The 24,351-nt window shown below is 41.8% G+C and overlaps 1 pseudogene across 1 annotated transcript; it reads left to right on the top strand.

Annotated features, from left to right (window-relative positions):
- Nucleotides 1–249: 249 nt before the first annotated feature.
- On the top strand, nt 250–24,351 carry LOC144953627 (ribonuclease inhibitor-like; annotated as a pseudogene). The gene is made up of 15 exons (XR_013640863.1): nt 250–697; nt 4,028–4,160; nt 7,454–7,540; nt 9,474–9,557; nt 10,131–10,217; nt 11,922–12,005; nt 12,579–12,669; nt 14,358–14,440; nt 15,008–15,094; nt 18,121–18,204; nt 18,775–18,861; nt 20,762–20,845; nt 21,412–21,498; nt 23,214–23,297; nt 24,084–24,351. The product of XR_013640863.1 is annotated as a ribonuclease inhibitor-like (transcript).

Raw genomic sequence — 24,351 nt, 5'->3', positions numbered from 1 at the left:
TTTGTCGTAGTGTTGTGTTCATATGAATGTTCATATGCTTGTACTGAAGAGTGTTTTGAGATGCCTAAGGTGTTTCGATGCTATTTAATGTATTTCCATAAATTCCAATAACAATTTGAAATTTAAATTACAATTTAAATATCTCAATGTATTCACAATAAAATACCTAAAGTCACAATTGTACCTAACCGAGACCTCTCAGATTTTAGTAGCAGAATTTTATTATAATAATTATTATTCTTTCCCGTACCTGGCTAAAATTACACGACTATGCTTACAGGTGACACGTGGTTTGTTTTCATTTTCTTCAGGTGACTTGATGCATTTGTCGTGATGGCATCAAAAGATCCTGCATATGAGATCATTAGAACCAACAAAGTGAAACTACAGGAATACCTCCAGGCGAAGTCTTTAGAAGTGCTTGACCATATCTATCAAAAACAGATAGTCCTGAAGGATGAATACGTGTCCCTCAAAAGCGAGAATAACCCCATTGCACGAACACGGAACCTGGTTGACCTGGTGCTCGACAACGGAGAACAAGTCTGCATGAGATTCATTGAAGATGTGCTGGTGCTGCTGAGATCCCAAATCCCTCTCTTGGATCAGTGGATATCACAGCATGAGCAGCAGCTCAACGTGATGGGTGTCGATCTGATCAGTACTGCAGGCAAAGCCATCCCTGGAGCAACTTCTCGTGAGTGATGCTAACTTCACTTACCCATTCGCATGTCTTGGGCAAGTTTAGGTAACGGAATTGCTTTGAACTGATATTAATTATCATTTGATATTCGCAAACTGCACCACTCTTGCATGACAACATCCCTCTCAGGAGGAGGACATTAATATTCCATGCCATAGCAGGGTATGTACAAGCGATCAGCAATTGGGAGGAAAGGATTGATGGATAATACAAATGTGTCAGTATCAAAACATTACATCCACACTGGACCCCAACATTCCTGAATTTGTCCTATCCTACACCTCCCTTTCCTTGGAAAAGACTTGAACATGGTGATTTTCTCTCACCTCTTCAGACACAGACATTTTATTTAAGCTGGAAGAATATAATGAGCTATGAAGCTCTCTTTCAAGTGTCAAGCCCAAGATGTTTGGCCATGGCAGCAAATCCATCTGCTGCCATGGTCTCCATGACTTGGTACAATCTGGATTCCACCAGGGCCATGTCAATGAAACTTCCCCTATGCATGGTGAATGACCACTTCTGTTAAACTATAGATGCTGCTTCTAGTTCTTGACCTTTGGGCTGCTTTTGACACCACACACCGCTCCATCCTCTTGAATCGTCATGGCTATGCAGGTCTTGTCTGACAAACTTCTCTTCTGGTTCTGCTTAAACCTCTGAAATTGATTCATATTTTTCCATGCAAGGACTGCCTTCTGTTCAGAAGCCCCAATTCTGTGGTGTTCCACGTGGCACAGTCCTTGGCCATCTGCATTTCTCAGTACAATCTCCTCCTTTTGAGAAATAATTATACATTTTTATTATCGACTATAACTGATATTTCTAATGACACCCGACCTTATATTGCCATTGACTCATATAAAGGAACATACTTTCCTCTTACACCCTGACTTGGATTGGTTATAACTTCCTCCAGATAAAATGTCATTTTTAAGCCCTCGACGATTATAAAAAGTACACTATTTCATGACTCGAAGTATTTGATTACGGAGATATTTAACACTGTCAAAGTTATGAGCCACTGGGTTCAATGTTTCCTTGGGAAGCCGATGGAAGTTGTTGAGCAAATTTGTCATAGGAAATCGCCAGTCTCCCAAATGTAGTGAATGCCACAGTGCTTGCTGACGATGCAGTAGCCAGATTAGTTGAAGTTCAAGTGAACCTACGATGCATCACGTGGGATGCTACGAGTTGTGTGATTCATGTGGCTGTTGTTGTGGTGCACGCGCTGCATCTTCTCTGCCTGCAGAGGACCGTGCCTGGTGTACTACACTCCACCACAGTGTAGCCCCCGTGCTACGTGGTGTAGGCCAGCTTGAGATGGGAGAGGAAAAACGGCCCAATACCAGTGAAATATAAAAAGTAAAATTCAACATCCTAAACAACAAAAAACAATAATTGTAGGACAAGGCAGCAGTGACTTTTACACACAGATTTATAGAATTAGGTTATGATGATTTGATGAATGCTAAATTAGGTGATACTATCTTTTTCACATACAAAACAAACAAGACAAGTGGTGGGAACATTTTTTGTCAAGATAAAAATATATTTTACAAAGGTACAGTGTTTATAAAAATTGGATATATGTAGAATACATATCGGGAAAACTTCCACGCAATAATTCATGATGCACATGATGTTGCTGCATTATCAATGGTGAATGAATTCGCTAGACTTTTTTAATGATGTAGTTTATTTTTAACGTATGTCTGCTATACAAATTTTTCTTTAGTGTCAATGAAACTAATTTGTTAGTTAAATGATTTCTGTTTTATTTAGATAACCCTGGTGATGATTACAGAGAATTCTTGCTGAAGCTGACATCATTAACACGAAACTACGATGCACGACCTGGAGAACCTGCAGTGTTTTTGCTGGAGAGGATAGTGAAGCCAATTCTGGTTCCCTACTACCACCAACAAAAAAACAAGGAGCACGAGTTACTAGCGAGAGGAAAGCAGCACGAGGAGCTAATGAAGAGAGCACAGAGAGAAGGGATGACTTACAACAAGCTCTTTGATCCCATTGATTCCACTGAGAAAAAAATACATCCCCGACTGGTTATTATAGTGGGGACTCCAGGCAGCGGTAAAACCATGTTGAGCAAATTCATTGTGCACAACCTGCTGTCAGGGGAGAGAGTGTTTGCACAACGCTTTGAGCACATTGTGCTCATAATGTGCCGGGAGATAAATGATGTTGGAGAGGTGTCACTCGCAGAGCTGTTTTCTGTGCTGCACTCATGTTTGGGAAACAAAGCAGATGAGGTTTTCGCAAACCAAGAGAGAACCCTTTTTGTTATGGATGGGTTAGACGAGTTTGGAAAGTGCCTTCACTATGCCAATGCTTGCACTGATCCACGTAAGACTGCAACCGTAGAAGCCATCATTGCTGCCCTAGTGAACGGAAATCTCTTGCCCAAGGCCTCGGTCTTGATAACGACCAGACCCATTGCCATGGAGCAGCTGAGTGAAGTGAATGTTGATCGAGCTGTTGAAATCACTGGGTTTTCCAACGAAGATAAAATAGCATTCTTTAATAAATTTTACCAAGATAGTAGTCTAGCAGAAAGGGCACTCAAGCTCCTGAAGGAAAATGAAACAGTGAATACATTGTCCCAGAACCCGTCATTCTGCCATATAGCAGCCATTACACTGAAGGAACATTTTAAAAAGTCTGAACATTCTGAGATTATCCTAAAATCAATGACCGACCTCTTCACACAATACGTGTTTGGGCTCACAGTACACCATGGACGTGGCAGCCGCGGAGCCAAGGAAATTGTATCGTCTCTTGCCAATATGGCTCTGAAGGGGGTTCAGCAAAACATCCACAAAGATCTAGAAGAGTGTGTTGTTAGTTCTTTCGAACTAGGAAGTACATTCATCAACAAAGTGTTCACATGTGAGGGCATTAAACAAGGGAGTTGTTATTCATTTTCACACTTGACAATGCAGGAATTCTTTGCAGCAATAGCCGTGCATCTGTCACATTCAACACGGCCAGTGAGTTACATCATCGAAGCTATTGAGGACAGCAAAGATGGGAGGTTTGATGTGTTTCAGAGGTTTTTTTGTGGACTAGCATCAAGCACTCCATGGACGTTTTTTGAGAGTATCTTGGATCCTCCATCTGCAGATTCTCAAAAGGAAATAATCGAGTGGCTCAATCGCAGCATAGAGACTCAGAGGGTTGACAAACACAGGCTCATCAGTCTCCTGCACTGCGTGCACGAGCTGCACGACCGCAAGTCCCTGAGTGATGCCACTCGGTCCATGACTGAGATAGACCTGTCAAAGACAAGGCTGTCCTTGCCAGACTGCGCTGCCCTCTCCTGGATCCTGCAGCATCGAGAAGAACTTGTGGAGACACTCAACCTATTGGACTGTGGCATCGGCACTGAGGAAATGAAGAGACTTCAGCCTGGACTGCACAAATGTAAAAAGCTAGAGTAAGACTTGCACACCTCGCATTCACTATTTCACAAATTGTGCGTGCATATGTGTGTGTGTGTGTGATATCAACTCGTCTTCAAATGAGTACCAGGTGCAGTGTGTAAAACATCGTGATTCAGGAGACAATGGCGGCCAGGCGCGATGCTGGTCACCCACCCCATCATATGCCATGCCGGCCTTCATAGGTGCTCCCTAACAGCACTTGCCCCAGCAGCCTGTTAAGACTATACGGCGGATCTTTTTCTATAAGAATCCTCACTTAATAACTGTGCACGCACAGAGTGCAATGTAACCCCATACTTGCGTAAACACTCGGACATGCATAGCCGATGCATGAACACAACTTTTGACAATATTTCCCCTCGCCACTGCAATTAGTCTTCACTCCTCACTTCACTCCTCTCCCCGCACTCCACGCTCACCCCTCCCCTTAACCCCCAAATCCCCCAATCTGCTCCTGCTGTCACTTTTCCCATAACCCAACCCCTCCCTTGCCCATCCCTTCACTCTTCTCCCCCCATACTCACGCCCACTCATCCATTGAGGGATAATGTTTGGTGAGTGAATGCGTGCCTGATTGAGTTGGTGGGTGACTTGGTGGGTGGATCGATGAGTGAATGTTGAGTTAGGTGAGGATGTGAGTGAGTAGGTGGGTCAGTGGTGTGAGTGGGTTGGTGGATGAGTGAATTAGTGTGAGTGGGTGAGTAAATGTGTAGTGAGTAGGTGGGTCCACAGTGAATGCTGCACTCACTGTACATTAAAGTACAAAGGGAAGAAAAGTTATGCATATGCATGGCTGCTGTAACACTTTCCATCATCTTCAGCAACATTTAATTAGCGATAATGATAACCCTCACACTAGGTGCAGGAAATGAGGTGACCATAGACCCGACTGAGAAAATGGAGCCCTGATAGCGGCTCTGCAGTGGAGAGTGAGGGTAGCGGTTTGATCCACGTGGCCGATTCAAGCCCCTGGTTCACAGTGGATCATGGTCAGTGATGGTGCCCCCCACTACAGAGACAGCTGATACGTAATGGGTGTTAATCTTAGTTGTAAAGCATTAAAGAGACAACGATCCCCCAAGTAGCCCATACAAACTGTTGAGGAAAGTGAAGCCCGTGACAGAGAACAAGCACACACTACTACACTGCATTTTAGAGCACAAAGACAATCTCCCCGTGGAGCCTGCATACACTTTTGAGGCAAGTGCTGAGCACACTTCCCTGACTAGCACCGTCCTTGGCTGTCTTTCTATCCCCATTGCTGATGTTTACACACCATACCAGGGTACTCATTTAAGGCTCAGTCACCTTAGGGGAGTTCCTGGACCAGATTTTATATCACTCACCACTGATGCTGTTACCAGATATTGAACCCAGGTCACTTAGTAATGGAATGTGCCAACGACTTTCCCACCATTCCCATAAACGCATAAAAATATGCAATGAAAGACACTCGTATATACACACAGACATGTACACACACAAACGTACATAGTGTACATATAAACTTACACACTCCTACATATGTACAAGTACAGCTTTTGGTCACTCCACTGCTGGATAAGGCACTCCCACACCATGCAGGTCTTGGGGGTGTCAGTGTGGGTTGGTGTCGAGCATAGATGAATGTTGTTCCATTGCCATAACGCAGCTCCGCAGGCTACAACACCTGTTATGCATGTTAGTCACGGGTAGAAGCACCATCCAGGCTCGATCCTATTTAGATTTTCAAATTTATTAGATCGTACATGTACACTAATATACACACTCTCATGTATGAATATACACACACTCATATGTACATATACACTAATATCCATATACACGAATACTTGCACATTACTACACACTTATACACACCCATGTTTGAGTCTGCAGTTGTTTTAATGTTACAGTATTTTTTACATTAAAATAAATGCAAGCACTCTTCATATAATAAGGATTGATATTAATAAGGCGCAATTTGTCGAGTGATCTGAGTGCGCAATGGACAACAACATTAGTTAATATACGCATGTATGTGCAGGCAGTCCCAGGTTTACGGAAATCCGAATTTACGGAAATGCTCCCATAAATCATGTAATAAAATCAACGTGTGGAAATGTTTGCATTAGTTTACATAAGTGCAACTAGTTCAGCGAGTTGAGGTTGACGATGTATACTGTTGAGCGAGGCGTAAGCCCAGCCCCAACTAAAACGTCGCCTTCACCGAGCCCGAGCTTCACGAGGATTAAGGTCAATTTCATTTTTTTATATCATTACGTAATTATTTTCCTTTTGTAGCATTACGTAATTGTTTGTTTTATATGCTTAGTACTATATATTTTCCCATGTTTCTATTACTGGTTTTCATTTTAAGGTCATTTCTTGAGTTATTTACTTTAGTTACTGTGGGTGTGTAGACGACAGAGGTCGCAAACGGGTTTTGATTCCTTACCCGTACCCGGCCGTACCAGGGTCGCAAATGGGTACCCGTACCCGGCTGGGTACGGATACCCGTTCCCTACCCGTACCCTACCCAAAATGAGTGACAAACGGTTACTCACCAGTGACTCACGGCCTACCCATACCCGGCCGCACCAGGGTCGCAAACGGCTACCCTTACCCGGCCGGGTACGGGTAGCCGGGTATCGGGTAGGGTACGGGTATCGGGTACCCGGTTGCGACCTCTGGTAGACGAGGAGCGATAGTGTAGTGGTTAGTGCTACGCTGCGCTATGAACCCGGCATCCCGGGTTCGATTCCCGCTCACGGCCAACACCAGTGACGATTATCTGAACCGAACCTGGGCCTCCCTCTAGGTCGACTCAGCCCCAAATGAGTACCTGGTGCAGTGTGTAAACATCGCCACTGGGGAGACAAAGGCGGTCGGGCGTGTGGTGCAGGCCACCCACCCCCTCGTGTGCCGTTCTGGCCTTCATAGGTGCTCACTAACAGAACGTGCCCCTACAGTCTGTTAAGGCTATACGGGGGATCTTTGTCTTTTTTGTAGACGAGGTCTTGCAAAACAACACCCTTATAAACACAAACAAGTTTCAGATTATAAAGGTACAGTGCAGTATAAATGAATGGATGATTGTGAGTAAACTGATATTTGTGAATGCCACAAATATCATATGCTTCTGTGTTATATATGAAACAATGAGCAGCTTTGCTCATGAACGTGTGTGCTCTGGTCATGTTCACCACCATTTTGAGTGTCCCTCACTCACCGCGTGTTTGACTCCGCGGTTCCCGTGGGCTCAGTGAGTCAGCACTGTCCCTTCTTCCCGTCCATGCGGGTTTAGGCTGAGTGGCAACAAGATCGGAGACAGTGGACTTCGACTTTTAGCGGACGGGATGTTGGGGAGAGAAGGGAGTTTGGAGACATTAGAGTGAGTAATGTCCTGATGCACTCACACTAATATAAGCACACATAAACAAATATATACACACATGCGAACACAAAACACAAAGATACTCAGTATAAGGTAAAACATTTTGGAACGTCTATTATAATTTTCTTTTTTATTCACTTTTTACAGCACTTTTCACCACTATTAAATAACAACACAATTACAATTGTCACATTACCTACTCTAACCAATGATATTGTTTCAAACTATATTATGTTAATACAGTAGATAATCGATTATCCGGCAGACGGATTTTCAAAAACACCAAATAATCGCATCATTTAAAATGGCTTATTTTTGCATATTCTTGAATAAGATTATATTTGTAGGTGTTCTGTATATATAGTGTTTTTAAATAGCTTGCGATATCAAAATAGCTTACATAAATATACAAAGACAAACTAAATATCCTGCTGTAAAAAGTGACTATTTACTGTACCGCACTCACCACTCCAATATCGAAGACTGCATGGGGTGATGTGTGTACTACACTCTTGTTCAACAACTTGTGTTTGACAACAACAACTTGTGTTTGATAATCGTCGGACTGATGCAGCCTTAGGACCGGTGCTCTGGCGAATGCCGAATTGCACGCAATTTTCGCCAGATCGCACTGTATGTTTTCTGTTTCTGTCACTGTAGTTATTAGTCATGGAACATTTATACACATGCAGTGTTTGCATTGTTTAAGTTGTATGTAGTGTGTAATGTACTGTATATAGTATTTGACACGTAAATAGAGCAAATCTACTTGTTTTGTCACGCACATGGTGCCGATCGCCGGACTGGTACAGCCTTTGCAGCGGTTTTACCGGATGTTGGAAGTCAGATAAGCACGAACTGGTAATAATCGATGATCATCTGTATTTAACGTCATAGATTAAATTTTGTTTCAAAACTTTCGTGATTGCAGGAATTCATATTCTTTGGTATTTCGGTAAAGTCACGTAGATAGGTTCAAATAAAATAACAAAAAACTACGACGTTTTGATCGCAACACAAGCGATCGTCATCAGGAGAAAAAAGGGCGGGAAAGCTGCTGAGGCAGGCTGTTTTAAAGGTTTGAAATGGGTGTAGTACAAGGGTCATATGGGTGACTACACCCATTTCAAACCTTTTAAACAGCCTGCCTGAGCAGCTTTCCCGCCCTTGTTCTCCTGATGACGATCGCTTGTGTAATGGCGTGAATACTGCAGGAGACGAGTTGACGGAGGCAGCACGTATTTATTATAACACCCTACAAAAACAGCTATACAGCCTAGGAACACAGCCTACGGCTACGCGTGCCTGACACCGGCTACGCTCTCAGGTCCTCCGGCTACGTCCTTCCTAGAGGAGGCTATCTGACCCGTCCTAGCCAGGGTACGGGTCTCAACCACTGGCCCATCAAACCCGGCCCTGATAAGGACGTCGGGCCGCAGGTACCCAGGGTCTCACCACTGAGCCACACAGAGTCCTGGCCCTGATAAGGGCAGCGGGGCTAGGGGTCCCAGCGTCCTATGTAGCTTGCTCCGTCTTCATTCTTCACTGGCTCCAACGACTCCCGAGCGCTCATGCGCATCGCCTTATATAGCCCTCTGCTCCCCGAGGGGCGGGGCGAGTGCGGACGTCGGTGTAGCCACCCATGTGCGGACCGTGATGTAGACACATACATCCCGATACGTACCACCTCTACACTTGTGCTGCGATCGAAACGTCGTAGTTTTTTGTTATCCTTGTTATTTTATTTGAACCTATCTACTTGACTTTACCAAAATACCCAAGAATATGTGCAGTCTCCACAAACACGACCCTCAACCACTGTTCCGTCAACCACCACCACCTTTCACCATCCCTCACCATCCCCCACTCTGTGCCCAGACCCTCCACCCATCCTCTCTGCCCCCACTCACCGTCTATTCTCTCCCTGCAGCCTGTGTCTGTGTTCACTGACGGACAAGTCGGGTTCCTCTCTCAGTGTCATCCTCAAGGCCAACAGAGGATTGAAGAGTCTCCGGTAAGCTCTGCTGTTCGTTTCTCACATGTGCTCTGTGCACAAACTGCTAATTGTTGGTGCAACGCGTCGTGAAGTAAACATTTAAATGTGAACACATTTACTCTTGCTGTCCTGCTTAATCGAGTCCACTTTCAAAATGTTTTACTGTAATCTTAACACATTTGTTTAATTTAACACGTAGGCTAAAGCAATATTCATATTCACAACATATTGTTAGCAGATACATTATTTGTAAACATCTCCCTGTGTTCCTCGATGAAAATGTACTTGTGTGTGATCCTCTGTTGTAACTTTGTGTTTATATAAACGCAAACACTTTTCACATTATAAAGGTACAGTGCAGTATAATTGAATGGATGATTGTGATTAAACTGATATGTGTGAAAGCCACCTGTTATATAAAATGTCTAACACAGAAGCATTAAACAATGAGCAGCTTTGCTCATGAACGTGTGTGCTCTGGTCATGTTCACCACCATTGTGAGTGTCCCTCACTCACCGCGTGTTTGACTCCGCGGTTCCCGTGGGCTCAGTGAGTCAGCGCCGTCCCTTCTCCCGTCCATGTGGGTTTAGGCTGATTGGCAACAAGATCGGAGACAGTGGACTTCGACTTTTAGCGGACGGGATGTTGGGGAGAGAAGGGAGTTTGGAGACGTTATAGTGCGTAATGTCCTGATGCACACACACTTATATGAGTACACCTAAACAAATATATACACACATGTGGACACAAAACACAAAGATACTCAGTATAGCATAATAATGTTGTATTTTCACGTCGATTATAACTTTCTTTTTTTATGCACTCATCAATGAAGTTATTAACCACACTTATTAAAAAAAAAACCCAGATAATCACGTCTTTATTTAAAATTGATTATTTTTGCACATTATTGAATAAGATATTTATAGGTGTTCTGTATATATTTAGTGTTTAAAATAGTTTGCGATATGAAAATCGCTTAAATAAATATACAAAGACAATAAATATCCTGCTGTAAACGGTGACTGTATTTACTGTACCGCATTCACCACTCCAATGTCGAAGACTCTGCATGGGGTGATGTGTGTACTACGCTGTTGATCAACAACTTGTGTTAGACAACAACAACTTGTGTTTCACAACATCAACTTGTGTTTTACAACAACCTGTGTTTGATAACAACTTGTGTTTGATAACAACTTGTGTTTGACAACAACTTGTGTTAGACATCAACTTGTCTTTGACAACAACCTGTGTTTGACAACAACCTGTGTTTGACAACAACTTGTGTTTCACAACAACTTATGTTTCACAACAACAACTTGTGTTTGACAACAACCTGTGTTTCACAACAACTTGTGTTTGACGACAACTTGTGTTTGACAACAACTGTGTTTGACAACAACAACTTGTGTTTGACAACAACAACTTGTGTTTGATGACAACTGTGTTTGACAACAACAACAACTTGTGTTTGACAACAACTTGTGTTTGATGACAACTTGTGTTTGACAGTCGTCGGACTGATGCAGCCTTCAGATCGGTGCTCTGGCGAACGCCAAATTGCACGCAATTTTCGCCAGATCACACTATATATGTTCTGCTTCTATTACTGTAATTATTAGTCATGAAAAATGTATATACGTTCAGCATTTCATCGTTTAAGTTGTATGTAGTGTGTAATGTACTGTATATATTATTTGACACTGAAATAAAGCATAGCTACTTGTTTTGTCACGCACATGGTGCCGATCGCCGGACTGGTACAGCCTTTGCAGTGGCTTCACCAGTTTTACCGGATGTTGGAAGCCAGATCAGCACGCTCTGGATATAATCGATGGTCATCTGTATTTAACGTCATAGATTAAATTTTGTTTCAAAACTTTCGTGATCGCAGGAATTCATATTCGTGGGTCTATCGGTAAAGTCACGTAGATAGGTTCAAATAATAAAAAAAACTACGACGTTTCGATTGCAAAACAAGCGATTGTCATCAGGAGAAAAAAGGGCGGGAAAGCTGCTGAGGCAGGCTGTTTTAAAGGTTTGAAATGGGTGTAGTCACCCATATGACCCTTGGACTACACCCATTTCAAACCTTTAAAACAGCCTGCCTCAGCAGCTTTCTCGCCCTTTTTTCTCCTAATGACGATCGCTTGTGTTGCGATCGAAACGTCATAGTTTGTTTGTTATCTTTGATATTTTATTTGAATCTATCTACTTGACTTTACCGAAATACCCAAGACTATGTGCACAGTCTCCACAAACACGACCCTCAACCACTGTTCCGTCAACCACCACCACCTCTCACCATCCCCCACTCTGTGCCCAGACCCTCCACCCATCCTCTCTGCCCCCATTCACCGTTTCTTCTCTCCCTGCAGCCTGCATGGGTGTTCACTGACGGACAAGTCGGGTTCCTCTCTCAGTGTCATCCTCAAGGCCAACACAGGATTGAAGAGTCTCTGGTAAGCTCTGCTGTTCGTTTCTCACAAGTGCTCTGTGCACGAATTGTGCTAATTGTTGGTGCAACGCGTCGTGAAGTAAACATGTATATGTGAACACATTTAATCTTGCTGTCCTGCTTAATCGAGTCCACTTTCAAAATGTTTTACTGTAATCTTAACACATTTGTTTAATTTAACACATAGGCTAAAGCAATATTCATATTCACAACATATTGTTAGCAGATACATTAATTGTAAACATCTCCCTGTGTTCCTCGATGAAAATGTACTTGCGTGTGATCCTCTGTTGTAACTTTGTGTTTATATAAACGCAAACACTTTTCACATTATAAAGGTACAGTGCAGTATAATTGAATGGATGATTGTCATTAAACTGATGTTTGTGAAAGCCACCTATTATATATAAAATGTATAACACAGAAGCATTAAACAATGAGCAGCTTTGCTCATGAACGTGTGTGCTCTGGTCACGTTCACCACCGTTGTGAGTGTCCCTCACCGCGTGATTGACTCCGCGGCTCCCGTGAGCTCAGTGAGTCAGCGCTGTCCCTTCTCCCGTCCACCCGGGTTTAGGCTGAGTGACAACTACATCGGAGACAGCGGCCTCCGACTTTTAGCGGACGGGATGTTGGGGAGAGAAGGGAGTTTGGAGACGTTACAGTGAGTAATGTCCTGATGCACACACACTTATATAATACACCTAAACAAATATATACACACATACAGACACAAAACACAAAGATAATCAGTATAGCATAGTAATGTTGTATTTTAACGTCTATTATAACTTTCGTTTTTATGCACTCATCAATGAAGTTATTAACCACACTTATTACAGCACTTTTAACCACTATTAAATAACAATACAATTGTCACATTACCTACTCTAAACAATGATATTGTTTTAAACGATATGTTAATACAGTAGATCATCGATTATCCAATGGCTTCGGAGGGAAAGGGGTACTGGATAAATAAAAACACCAGATAATCGCATCATGATTTAAAATAGCTTGTTTTTGCACATTCTTGAATAAGATGTTTATAGGTGTTCTGTATATATTTAGTGTTTAAAATAGTTTGCGATATGAAAATCGCTTAAATAAATATACAAAGACAAAATAAATATCCTGCTATTAAAAGTGACTATTTACTGTACCGCACTCACCACTCCAATATCGAAAACTCTCCATGGGGTGATGTGTGTACTACGCTCTTGTCAATAACTTGTATTTGATAACAACAACTTATGTTAGACAACAACTTGTGTTTGACAATTCGTATTGTTTTCATTTAAATCTTTCGTGATTGCAGGGATTCATATTCTTGGTTCTTTCGGCAAAGTCACGTATTTGTATTATTTTATTATTTCTCTTATACGTGACTTTACCGAAAGAACCAAGAATAACAACAACTTGTGTTTGACAACAACAACAACTTGTGTTTGACAACAACAACTTGTGTTTGACAACAACTTGTGTTTGACAATCGTCGGACTGATGCAGCCTTCAGATCGGTGCTCTGGCGAACGCCGAATTGCACGCAATTTTCGCCAGATCACACTGTATGTTTTCTGTTTCTATGACTGTCATTATTAGTCATGAAACATTTATATACGTTCAGCATTTTCATCGTTTAAGTTGTATGTAGTGTATAATGTACTGTATATAGTATTTGACACTGAAATAAAGCACAGCTACTTGTTTTGTCACGCACATAGTGCCGATAAGCTGGACTGGTACAGCCTTTGCAGCGGTTTTGCCGGATGTTGGAAGCCAGATAAGCATGCTCTGGATATAATCGATGATCATCTGTATTTAATGTCATAGATTAAATTTTGTTTAAAAACTTTCGTGATTGCAGGAATTCATTTTCGTAGGTCTATCGGTAAAGTCACGTAGATAGGTTCAAATAAAAAAACTACAACGTTTCGATCACAACACAATCGATCGTCATCAGGAGAAAAAATGGCAGGAAAGCTGCTGAGGCAGGCTGTTTTAAAGGTTTGAAATGGGTGCAGTCCAAGGGTCATATGGGTGACTACACCCATTTCAAACCTTTAAAACAGCCTGCCTCAGCAGCTTCCTCGCTCTTTTTTCTCCCGATGACGATCGCTTGTGTTGCGATCGAAACCTCGTAGTTTTTTGTTATCTTTGTTATTTTATTTGAACCTATCTACTTGACTTTACCGAAATACCCAAGACTCTGTGCACAGTCTCCACAAACACGACCCTCAACCACTGTACCGTCAACTACCACCACCTCTCACCATCCCTCACCATCCCCCACTCTGTGCCCAGACCCTCCACCCATCCTCTCTGCCCCCACTCACCGTCTCTTCTCTCCCTGCAGCCTGTTAAGTGTTCACTGACGGACAAGTCGAGTTCCTCTCTCAGTGTCATCCTCAAGGCCAACACAGGATTGAAGAATCTCTGGTAAGTTCTGCTGTTCGTTTCTCACATGTGCTCTGTGGACGAACTGTGCTATTTGTTGGTGCAACGCGTTGTGAAGTAAACATTTTAATGTGAACACATAATCTTGCTGTACTGCTTAATCGAGTCCACTTTAAAAATGTTTTACTGTAATCTTAACACATTTGTTTAATTTAACACGTAGGCTAAAGCAATATTCATATTGTTAGTAGATACATTAATTAATTGTAAACATCTCCCTGTGTTACTCGATGAAAATGTACTTGTGTGATCCTCTGTTGTAACTTTGTGTTGAGAAAACACAAACATTTTTTTATATTATAAAAGGTACAGTGCAGTATAATTGAATGGATGATTGTGATTAAACTGATATTTGTGAAAGCCACCTATTATATATAAAATGTTTAACACAGAAGCATTAAACAATGAGCATCTTTGCTCATGAACCTGTGTGCTGTGGTCATGTTCACCACCATTGTGAGTGTCCCTCACTCACCACGTGTTTGACTCCGCGGCTCCCGTGGGCTCAGTGAGTCAGCGCTGTCCCTTCTCCCGTCCATCCGGGTTTAGTCTGAGTCGCAACGAGATCGGAGACAGCGGCCTCCGACTTTTAGCGGACGGGATGTTGGGGAGAGAAGGGAGTTTGGAGACGTTAGAGTGAGTAATGTCCTGATGCACACACACTAATACAAGTACACCTAAACAAATATATATACACACATGTGGACACAAAACACAGTATTACTACTATAATAGCCCAGAAATGTGTGTAATGCGTGTGACGTCACTCTACATGCCACACTCCCCCCCCCCCCCCCCGTCATTAATAATAAAATAATCATGAGCGGGTGGATTTTAACTCATGCAGGTCGAGCGGAATTTTTTTTAACGCAAATTCGCTTTAAATTAGACTTTTCTTTATTGAAAGTTAACCAAATAAATAACTCTACGCAGACGTTTATTTACAGAAGGTGAGGGAGGGGGGGGGCTCCATGTGGAGTGACGTCATCCGCTCTTGATTATTAATGAGGGAGTTGCGTCCCGCGCGTGACGTCATTCCACATGCCGCATCCCCCCGTCATTAAGAAGGTCGAGCGGAAATATATATTTTTTGCAAATTCGCTTTAAATTTGACGTTTTTTTTTATTGAAAGTGAATCTAATAAATAATTATACGCAGCAACAAAGTGGATTTGGGGTCTTTATTTTTTCTTCAGCACTTGAAACAAAAGGTAAGTCTAATTTATGCTTCTACATTTTAGTTAAATAGATATTTCTCGGTGATTTTCCAGATATTGTACTGCAATCCAATTTATTTGAACCCCAGCAACCGAAAGCAGAAGAGAATAAAGTATAAGAGCAGTGAATTTGAACAAATTTAAGGTCAGTTATATACAGTCCTATTGTGAAATGCAGTGAAGTGTTTTATGACAAACTTTCGTGCCAAGATTCACTGGCATTCAATTAACACAATATACAAATATACTCTGCTCATTTTTGTTTGTAAATATTACAGCTTCCGTCCTAGGACGGGCTAATAAGTAAGTAGCATAATGTTGTATTTTAACGTCTTTTATAACTTTCTTTTTTATGCACTCATCAATTAAGTTATTAGCCACACTTATTCCAGCACTTTTAACCACTATTAAATAACAATACAATTACAATTGTCACATTACCTACTCTAAACAATTATATTGTTTCAAACTATATTATGTTAATACAGTAGATCATCGATTATATCCAGATAATCGCGTCATTATTTAAAATGGCTTATCTTTGCAGATTCTTGAATAAGATTATGTTTTTAGGTGTTATGTATATATATATTTAGTCTTAAAATTGTTTGCGATATGAAAATCTCTTAAATAAATATCTCGGCCTTGCTGTGCGCTGCGTTGCACCGCTAGTCGAGTAGATAACCTTACGTTCAATAAACCCTCGGAGCCAGGATGAACGTCCAACTCCAATCATCATTTATTGATTGTAACAAGGTAAAACTGGTGAGAAAACACAGATACAGCATCTGTTATAATCCGGAAACACCAACACAATGAACACCACAGCATCAGAACATTGTCTTAGATAACAATCGATCCTGGACGGACCAGGCCCCTACATTACCACTGAACAACTAGACAAAAGCACAAGCCGGTGCGTTGCTTACAGGCACATCGGGTATTCATCCCACTGCACCTCAAAGGTACAGCATTACACATAACACTAAACTGTGGATGAGTTATCTTTATTTCGTCATCTTTACTCTCAGGATCGCAACATAGCCACCTGGGCACAAGTCTGACTCGACCTACTAAATCACAAGTAACATCCACAATAAGGAAAGTTGCAGGCTTCGTTACTAACTAGGCCTCGTATTTACTACAACAACTTAACGGCACCTTAAAGGCATTTACATCACTATAACGGTCATTCCAACATTACAACAGCATTGCCAATATTATAGGAATATAAACAACTTACAGACAATGCTTCTTAAGCTCCCACAATGGACAAGTGCGGCTGTGGTCTCACTGAGATGCGATGCATGCCGCCATCTTGACTTATCTGTGTAATGGCCGACGCCCGCGTGGTACAGTGGAAATCTAAAATTGTAACTTCCTGGTCACGTGACCAAAATTAGCATAAAAAAACAGGAACTTCCTGTGAACGTACGCTCCACATCTGCCGTAAGGCAAGACAATAAATATACAAAGACAATAAATATCCTGCTGTAAAAAGTGACTATTTACTGTACCGCACTCACCACTCCAATATCGAAGACTCTGCATGGGGTGGTGTGCGTACTATGCTCTTGTCAACAACTTGTGTTTGATGACAACTTGTGTTTGATGACAACTTGTGTTTGATGACAACTTGTGTTTGATGACAACAACTTGTGTTTGACGACAACAACTTGTGTTTGACAACAACTACTTGTGTTTAACAATAACAACTTGTGTTTGACAACTACTTGTGTTTGACAACAACTACTTGTGTTTGACAACAACTACTTGTGCATTATTTGCTCCGCTGCGGGTCTCCTGCCACCGCTCTCCCATTCACATGTTTAATTGCTTCTACATACTATTAACATTCCCTCCCTTTGTTAATGCTACCCCCTGCCCCCTCCCTTTGGTGCTGCTGATCCTGCATAATGCATGGGCATAATATGACTTTGAAACCCCCCCGCCCACCTCATACGCATTTTCCATGAATATGCTAAATTCCTCTTGATATGCACATTCTTTTGTTAAAGCGCTCTTCTTACACCCCCAACTCAGCTTATATATAAGCTCCTAGCTTGGCAGTGTCTCATTCTTCACCTGAAGACGGCTGCTTGCGTTGTAGCCGAAACGTCGTGAAAATTATTTTATTATGTTTTATTTTTATTATTTTATTACTTCCCTTCTACGTGACTTTACCGAAAGAACCAAGAAGATGAATCCCTGCAGTCACGAAAGCTTTAAATCCTCGTAGTTTTTGTGATCTTTGTTATTTTATTTGAACCTATCTACTTGACTTTACCGAAATACCCAAGAATATGCAGTCTTCACAAATAGGACCCTCAACCACTGTTCCGTCAACTACCACCACCTCTCCCTATCCCTCACCATCCCCCACTCTGTTCCCAGACCCTCCACCCATCCTCTCTGCCCCCACTCACCGTCTCTTCTCTCCCTGCAGCCTGTATCAGTGTTCACTGACAGACAAGTCGGGTTCCTCTCTCGTTGTCATCCTCAAGGCCAACACAGGATTGAAGATTCTCGGGTAAGCTCTGCTGTTCGTTTCTCACATGTGCTCTGTGCACGAACTGTGCTAATTGTTGGTGCAACGTGTCGTGAAGTAAACATTTAAATGTGAACACATTTAATCTTTCTGTCCTGCTTAATCGAGTCCACTTTCAAAATGTTTTACTGTAATCTTAACACATTTGTATAGTTTAACACGTAGGCTAAAGCAATATTCATATTGTTAGTAGATACATTAATTAATTGTAAACATCTCCCTGTGTTCCTCGATGAAAATTTACTTGTGTGTGATCCTCTGTTGTAACTTTGTGTTTATATAAACGCAAACACTTTTCATATTATAAAGGTACAATGCAGTATAATTGGATGGATGATTGTGAGTAAACTGATATTTGTGAAAGCTACCTATTAAATATAAAATGTGTAACACAGAAGCATTAAACAATGAGCAGCTTTGCTCATGAACATGTGTGCTGTGGTCACGTTCACCACCATTGTGAGTGTCCCTCACTCACCGCGTGTTTGACTCCGCGGTTCCCGTGGGCTCAGTGAGTCAGCGCTGTCCCTTCTCCCGTCCACGCGGGTTTAGGCTGACTCGCAACAAGATCAGAGACAGCGGACTCCGACTTTTAGCGGACGGGATGTTGGGGAGAGAAGGGAGTTTGGAGACGTTATAGTGAGTAATGTCCTGATGCACACACTTATATAAGTACACCTAAACAAATATATACACACACACAGACACAAAACACAAAGATACTCAGTATCAGGTAAAAAAAATTGGAACGTCTATTTTTACTTTCTTTTTTATTCACTTATTACAGCACTTTTCACCACTATTAAATAACAACACAATTAAAATTGTCACATTACCTACTCTAACCAATTATATTGTTTCAAACTATATTATGTTAATACAGTAGATCGTCGATTATTCGGCAGCCGGATTTTTTAAAACAAGATAATAGCATCATTATATAAAAATGGCTTATTTTTGCAAATTCTTTAATAAGATTATATTTTTATGTGTTCTGTATATATATTTAGTGTTTTTAAATAGCTTGCGATATCAAAATTGCTTAGATAAATATACAAAGACAAAATAAATATCCTGCTGTAGAAAGTGACTGTATTACTGTACCGCACTCACCACTCCAATATCGAAGACTCTGCATGGGGTGGTGTGCGTACTACGCTCTTGTTCAACAACTTGTGTTTGACAATAACAACTCGTGTTAGACAACAACTTGTGTTTGACAACAACAACTTGTGTTTGACAACAACAACTTGTGTTTGACAACAACAACTTGTGTGTGACAATAGTCAGACTGATGCAGCCTTCAGATCGGTGCTCTGGCGAACGCCGAATTGCACGCAATTTTTTCAGGATCGCACTGTATGTTTTCTGTTACTGTAGTTATTAGTCATTAAACATTTATACACGTGCAGTGTTTGCATTATTTAAGTTGTTGTATTTCGTGTATAATGTACTGTATATATTATTTGACACTGAAATAAAGCATAGCTACTTGTTTTGTCATGCACATAGTGCCGATCGCCGGACTGGTAGAGCATTTGCAGCGGTTTTACCGGATGTTGGAAGCCAGATAGGCACGCTCTGGATTTAATGGATGATCATCTGTATTTAACGTCATAGATTACATTTTGTTTAAAAACTTTCGTGATTTTAGTAATTCATATTCGTGGGTCTATTTGTGAAGTCGCGTAGATAGGTTCAAAGAAAAAAAAACTACGACGTTTAGAGTGTCAGCTCAGAGGGGGTTTCCCTGCTACAGCCACGAGAAAGTTGCGTGCTGATGTTTCGTTGTTCAGAATATTTTCGTATCGGAGGAATCCTATAAAGCTCTTTTTGCACACATGTCCAGTAGTTTTCACAGACGTGTGCCCGGTGACGTAACCTGTGTGGTTTAACTTTGTGATGCCAGGTTCGAGGATTTCCCCTTCTCCACCTGTGGTTGTGTTGATGATGTGTTTGGGTGGTGAGGCTGCTTCACCACAGTGCTACGAACCCGGCTACCTGAGTTGGTGGTGGTTGACGGAACAGTGGTTGAGGGTCGTGTTTGTGGAGACTGTGCACATAAACTTGGGTATTTCGGTAAAGTCAAGTAGATAGGTTCAAATAAAATAACCAAGATAAAAAAATTACGACGTTTCGATCGCAACACAAGCGATTGTCATCAGAAGAAACAAGGGCGGGAAAGCTGCTGAGGCAGGCTGTTTTAAAGGTTTGAAATGGGTGCAGTCCAAGGGTCATATAGGTGACTACACCCATTTCAAACCTTTAAAACAGCCTGCCTCAATAGCTTCCCTGCTCTTTTTTCTCCTGATGACGATCGCTTGTGTTGTGATCGAAACGTCGTAGTTTTTTGTTATTTTATTTGAACCTATCTACTTGACTTTACCGAAATACCCAAGATTATGTGCACAGTATCCACAAACACGACCCTCAACCACTGTTCCGTCAACCACCACCACCTCTCACCATCCCCCACTCTGTGCCCAGACCCTCCACCCATCCTCTCTGCCCCCACTCACCGCCTTTTCTCTCCCTGCAGCCTGTCTGACTGCTTCCTGAGGGACAAGTCGGGTTCCTCTCTCAGTGTCATCCTCAAGGCCAACACAGGATTGAAGATTATCTGGTAAGCTTTGCTGTTCGTTTCTCACATGTGCTCTGTGCACGAACTGTGCTAATTGTTGGTGCAACGCGTCGTGAAGTAAACATTTAAATGTGAACACATTTAATCTTGCTGTCCTGCTTAATCGAGTCCACTTTCAAAATCTTTTACTGTAATCTTAACACATTTGTTTAGTTTAACGTGTCGGCTAAAGCAATATTCATATAGTTAGCAGATACATTAATTAATTGTAAATATCTCCCTGTGTTCCTCAATGAAAATGTACTTGTGTGTGATCCTCTGTTGTAACTTTGTGTTTATATAAACGCAAACACTTTTCATATTATAAAGGTACAGTGCAGTATAATTGAATGGATGATTGTGAGTAAACTGATATTTGTGAATGGCACCTGTTATATATAAAATGTGTAACACAGAAGCATTAAACAATGAGCAGCTTTGCTCATGAACGTGTGCTCTGGTCATGTTCACCGCCATTGTGAGTGTCCCTCACTCACCGCGTTTGACTCCGCGGTTCCCGTGGGCTCAGTGAGTCAGCGCTGTCCCTTCTCCCGTCCACCCGGGTTTAGGCTGAATGGCAACAAGATCGGAGACAGCGGACTGCGACTTTTAGCGGACGGGATGTTGGGGAGAGAAGGGAGTTTGGAGATGTTATTGTGAGTAATGTCCTGATGCAGACACACTTTGATAAGTACACCTAAACAAATATATACACACATGTGGACACAAAACACAAAGATACTCGGTATCTCATAATAATGTTATACAGTATTTTAACGTCTATTATAACTTTCTTTTGTGTGCATCAATTAAGTTATTAGCCACACTTATTACAGCACTTTAAATCACTATTAAATCACAATACCATTACAATTGTCACGTTACCTACTCTCACCAATGATATTGTTTCAAACTATATTATGCTAATACAGTAGATCATCGATTATCTGGCGGCTTCGGGGGGAAGGGGGTGCCGGATTTTCAAAAACACTCGATAATCGCATCATTGTTTAAAATAGCTTACTTTTGCATATTTTTGAAAATTTTATTTTAAAGTGTTCTGTATATATTTAGTGTTTTAAAATAGTTTGCGATGTGAAAATCTCTGAAATAAATCTACAAAGAAAAATGTATATCCTGCTGTAAAAAGTTACTGTATTTACTATACCGCACTCACCACTCCAATATTGAAGACTCCGCAAGGGCTGATGTGCGTACTGCGCTCCTGTTCAACAACTTGTGTTTGACGTCAACTTGTGTTTGACGTCAACTTGTGTTTGACGTCAACTTGTGTTTGACGTCAACTTGTGTTTGACGTCAACTTGTGTTTGACGTCAACTTGTGTTTGACAACAACTTGTGTTTGATAACAACGACTTGTGTTTGACAACAACAACTTGTGTTAGACAACAACCTGTGTTTGACAATCGTCAGACTGATGCAGCCTTCAGACCGGTGCTCTGGCGAACGCCGAATTGCACGCAATTTTCGCCATATCTCACTGTATGTTTTCTGTTTATATGACTGTAGTTATTAGTCATGAAACATTTATATACGTGCAGTATTTTCATTGTTTAAGTTGTATGTAGTGTGTAATGTACTGTATATAGTATTTGATCCTGAAATAAAGCATAGCTACTTGTTTTGTCATGCACATGGTGGCAGTTGCCGGAATGGTACATCCTTTGGAGAGGTTTTACCGGTTTCACCAGATGTTGGAAGCCAGATGGGCACGCTCTGGATATAATCGATGATCATCTGTGTTTAACGTTATAAATTTAAATTAAGAATTTAATATAACGAACGGCTGCAAGCTTGACATTAATTGGCCACCCATACGTTTATATTAATAACACAACATGATCCTTATTAAAGCCATAAAGTCACCAATGACTCTTATACGCCGACCCTATACATTTTAACATTCTTTTTACCCTTACCCAATATACAATTTAAACCAGCCTTGGCCTCGTAATGGGTAGTGTGGGCTTGTGATAATGAGCTTCATAGCTTTTCGGATTCTCCAATTTAAATATTCAGATTTTGATTCTGACTGCCTGTATCTACAGTGGCCTTTCATGGACCAACGCAATGTTTAATACAATATCGCACAGGCAGACCTCGCCGAATGCAAGGTGTTATGTTCCTGGAAAATGCCGTGTTGGACAAAGGCGCATTAAACAAATAATAGACAAGTAGGGTTGCGTTGCTGGGTCCGCAATGATCACTCCCTACCTCTTTGTTTAACTGATTCTACGAGATTTACTCCCTTGTAATTGTATTGAAGGATGTTGATTTGCTCTCCATTTCTTGTGAGTGTACACTTTTTTTTCCAATTTCACCCCACTCAGTGCCTCCTTCTCTCCCTGTAGTCTGCAGAGCTGCTCACTGACGGACAAATCGATCCCAGCTCTTCATGACATCATGATCACCAACAAAGCATTGAGGAAACTCTGGTAAGCTCTGCTACTCGTGTCTCACATGTGCTCTGTTGCTACAGACAAAACAACTTAGATATCCAATTTAAAGCTTTCGTGACTGCAGGGATTCATATTCTTGGTTCTTTCGGTAAAGTCACATAAAAGGGAAATAATAAAAATAAAGCATAAAAATAATTAAATAACACATTATAACAATTGTTGTTTTATTTTTATTACTTTATTATTTCCCTCCTATGTGACTTTACCAAAAGAACCAATAATACAACTTAGATTCGTTAGTAACACTGTGGCCTTAACAGAACAAATATGGCAAAGGCAACGTTTTGGGCAATGGGCCTCCTGCACATGACGTTTATGTGCTATCAGAGCCATTGTCAGAAGTGGGATTAGTAGTGGATGTGTTCCAGTGCATGTAATATTCATTATATCAGATGCAGGCACATGGCCAAACCACTGGGAATGCCCCCAATCTCAAATCTGCAAGGTAAGCAGAATTGAGCCTGGATAGTGCTTAGATGGTTGACCACCGCACATAACCACAGGTGTTATAGGCAGCAGAGCTAAGTTGCGGGCAACAGACTGTGGTGTGCAGCACAATCTACCCTTGAACTATTCTGCAGTCCCTGCCGTCACAGACCTGCAATGACCTGCGTGGTGAAGTATGGTAAAGCAGCTCTCATGGCATGGGGAGACCTTCATCCAGCGTGGTTGTTGTGGGGGCTGCGTGGGTCTCGAACTGTGGGGAGCTGCCCGAGTCTCCGTGTGAACCCGCGTCAGCGTGAACCTCTCTCTGTGCTGCAGGTTGCAGCAAAATAACTTCAGTGGCAAAATGATGCAGGAGCTGAGGAGCAAATGGAATCACCGAGGAGGCCTGGATATTTATATATAAGCTGAGAGGACGTGCTGGCCCTGCAGCAGACGGAGCTGCCCCACGCGTGACTCGCACAGCAGCCCAGCATATTTCACCTCCACGGCTCCGATCGCCGACACCGACTCTGAGACGACAATGAGCGGGGGAGCTCTCTGTGAGCTCCACACGGAGCCGAGGGTAAACGCGGCTCCAAAATGC

This window comes from Lampetra fluviatilis, chromosome 79, assembly GCF_964198595.1.
Source record: "Lampetra fluviatilis chromosome 79, kcLamFluv1.1, whole genome shotgun sequence".
In the NCBI taxonomy this organism is placed as follows: Eukaryota; Metazoa; Chordata; class Hyperoartia; order Petromyzontiformes; family Petromyzontidae; genus Lampetra; species Lampetra fluviatilis.
The sequence above is the reverse complement of the archived record's forward strand: the minus strand, read 5'-3'. Positions and strand labels throughout refer to the sequence as shown.